Raw genomic sequence first — 3,906 nt, forward strand, 5'->3', positions numbered from 1 at the left:
CCCTCCCCGCCATGACGATACGTCGGTGCCGCGGTTCATCGAGGGGACGCACGGCGATCCTCTTGCTCCCATAGTATGCTCTCATAGACTGCCGTCCTCGAGCCGCGCCGCCACCACTGGCGACGTTCTTGTGGAGGCGCACGGCGGTCAGCGCCGCCACCGCTGGCGACGTTTGTGTGGAGACGCACGGCGGTTAGCTTCTCCCATGGTACGCGCATTCTAGACTGAGGCCCCGTGCATGTCGCTGTAGCGCTGAATGTTAGCTAATAGACGTTGTTAATCTCACTGTTTGCCGAAGTAGTTTACAGTCAATATGCTCTGCTTAAGAAGCTTCCTTGCCCTGTTCTGCACTCAATCTGCTTAGCTGAGATGGCATGCCAAGCCCGATTGGTTGCTAAAATATCCTGCCATATATTTATTGTGACGTAGATTGCCATGGTCTAGTAGCCAATCTGTTAGGTGAAATAGCTCTACACCGTTTTATACTCGATTTTTGTTGCTGCGATGGCCTTCGGTAGTTCAATGGCTGTGTGCTCGGCCTCATTGACTGCTGAAACAGCCTGCCATAATTTAGCACTCAAATCGGTTTGCTGAATTAGCTTTAAATATATTTCGTTACTTAGATCTGCTCGTCCAAATATCTTGCCATAGTTTTAGACATCGACCAAGGTATTTTTTTTCTTGACTTCATAAAAAAGCATATATGTTTCTCCTATAATATCTAGTAGAAGAACTAATTTGTATATCTAACAGATGGACATAACTTGGATAACTTCTGCTCGAAGATTCTCCGCTGCATATGTCGAGGGGGTTGAAAACTTCATGAACTTTATCAGAGCTGAGTACGATGGTCCAAAATTAGATGTGCTCTGCCCGTGTAGCAGTTGTATGAATTCAGTTACAAGACCTCAGTCCATTGTGCAAAATCATCTACACTTGTATAGGATGTCGGTCACATATACTAGGTGGGTTCATCATGGTGAAGTTGTGAACGTCAATGTTATAGACTACGTGGAAGCAGCAGACCACCATCTTGATCTGCCTGATGCTCAGGTGGAAGAGGAGGAGGTGGTGGTGACGGAGCCAGTGAGTTTGGACAACATTGAAACAATGCTACGAAATGCTCATGCATTTCATGAAGTTTCACCTACAGAAGAAAACCGGTGGGCCTGCATGTTGGAACAATGCAACGTGGCTGTCACCCCAGGAAATAAGCTGTCAGTATTCTCAGCTATGGTCACCTTTCTTCATGTGAAGACATCTGAGCGGATGACCAACAAATCATTCGATGCGATGTTGGCTGCTTTCCGCAAAGCTTTCCTAGATGCGTCTGAGCTGCCACACACCTATGGTAAAATGAAGAATTTCCTTCGTGCAGTTGGAATTGGATATGATATGGTCCATGTTTGTAAGAATAATTGTGTTCTATTCCGAAAGGATTATGCCAACTTAAGTGAATGCCTGATATGCAAATCATCAAGATGGAAAGATGGCCATGCTGTGAAGAGGATTCCTCATAATGTTAGGGGAAATTTTCCAATTACACCAAGATTGCAGAGGTTGTTTCATGATGCTGAAACAAGAGAGGATGTATTGTGGCATTCTAGGAACCAGGAGTACAGAGATCAGAATGTAATGAGCCATCCATCACATGGTAGTGAGTGGAAAAGCTTCAATCAGAAACACTAAAAGTTTGCTACTGACCCAAGAAACATTAGACTTCGCTTAGCTTCAGATGGATTTAACCCATTTGGCCACCAGAGCGCCACATATAGCATGTGGCCAGTGCTTGTTATCCCTTACAACATGCCTCCAAATGTCTGCACCAAAGAATCAAACTACATGATGGCCGTGCTCATCCCAGGTCTAAAAAGTCCTGGAAAGGATTTTGATTTATTCATGGAGCCTCTTGTGGAGGAACTTTAACAACTATGGAGGGGTGTTCTCACTCGAGACCTATATAGCAGCCCACCAGCTCATTTCTTTCTGTGTGCTATTATAATTTGGTGCATCCATGATTATCCAGCTTTGGGCACTATGTCAGGGCGAACGGCACATGGTTACAATGCATGTGTTCGATGTGACAGGAATCCGCTGTCATACGCAATACTTAGCAAGATCTGTTACATTGGACACCGCCGTTTCCTTGCCAAGGACAAGCCGCGTCCTACAAAATACCGAAGACATGTGTTCAATGGAAAGCATGAAAACCGTGATGCGCCAAAGAGGCTCACCGCCGATGAGTTGCAAGTGGAATTAGAGAAGGTCAGGCATATTACACCAGAATCCATCCTGGTAATGGTAGCGGGAAAAGGAAGCGTGGCAGGGCAGAAGAGAGATTATTATTTACCCGCAGGTCCACTTTGTGGGACTTGGAGTATTGGAAAGATTTGGATCTGCGGCATAATCTTGATCTGATGCACATCGAGAAAAATATATGTGACAGCATTATCGACACACTTCTTAATATTGAAGGCAAGACGAAAGATACCTTAAAATCTAGGGTTGATTTGACACACCTGGGTATCAGAAAGGATTTACAGGTGCAAGATGAAGGTAAACCATGGGATATGGCACCAGCTGTGTACGTCTTGGACAAGGTAAAAAGAAAAGAATTCTGTGAGGTCGTGTCATGTATGAGATTCCCACATGGATTTGCTTCCCACCCTGAAAGGAGAGTCAGTGTAGATGGAAACAAGATACAAGGGTTGAAAACTCATGACTGCCACGTCCTACTTCAAAGGGTTTTACCTGTTATCCTTAGAGGATTGGGCCGCCCTGACTTATACAAAGCAGTTGCAGAGTTGGGACAATTCTTCAGGGAACTCTGCAGTAGAAATATCAGGGTAGATGCTTTAAAGCGTCTTAGAGACAAGATACCAACTATCCTATGCAACCTTGAGGAGATATATCCTCCAGCCTTCTTTGATGTGATGGTGCATTTGGCTGTTCATCTACCTGACGAGGCACTACTTAGAGGTCCAGTACAGTATGGTTGGATGTACCCTATTAAAAGGCGGCTCGACACTTTCAAGGGCTATGTTAGGAACAGAGCTAGACCCGAAGGTTCCATTGCAGAGGCCTACATTGCTACAGAAGCTTTGACATTCTCCTCAAAATACATTGAAACAACTGATCAGCTTAGCAAAGAGGTGGGTGAAGATAATCCCGGGCTCAATGTTTTCGATTATTCTGTTCGAGTTACAAGGAAGAGTCGACAAGAGGACAAACCTAAAGATTTGGACAAAATGGTTTGGTGTGTGTTAAATAACTGTCCTGAGATGCTACCTTATATCAAGTAAGCGCTAAGTACTGCAGCTTATACATCATAATCTACTAAGCTTCCAGCACATTCTTATATATTTAGATGTTTGACGCGATCACTATGTTGTGCAGCATCTACAAAAAGGAGTTACTACCGCAAAATCCAAGAAACATTGACAAACTGGTTATGGCAGGATTTGCGAAATGGTTCAAGAGTCATGTAAGCTTTTGAATTGCACTGTCAGTTTTTTTAGTATATTGAGTACATAAGATGATCAGCTTGTCTATTTTCTAACCATAGGTTAAGAAGATGCGGGAGGATGGGCATGCAGTTGATGATGCCATTTACGCACTAGCAATGGGTCATGATACTCGGGTAAGACATTATGAACCTTGCGTTGTTGGAGATGTGCGCTACAACACCCTTGCACGCGATGAAGGCAGGAAGACACAAAACAGTGCCATCATGAGCACAGATACGTATGACAGAGAGAAAACTGAAATGTATGCTAACATAACAGACATTGTTAAGTTGCAGTATATCTCCAGTTTTGAGGATCATCGGTGTGTGGTTCTGTTGTGCTGTCGTTGGTATAACCTATTTTCCAGGATCGCAAAACCGAGAGCTGATGATTATTTCAA

Source organism: Triticum aestivum, chromosome 1B (genome assembly GCF_018294505.1).
Source record: "Triticum aestivum cultivar Chinese Spring chromosome 1B, IWGSC CS RefSeq v2.1, whole genome shotgun sequence".
NCBI lineage: Eukaryota > Viridiplantae > Streptophyta > Magnoliopsida > Poales > Poaceae > Triticum > Triticum aestivum.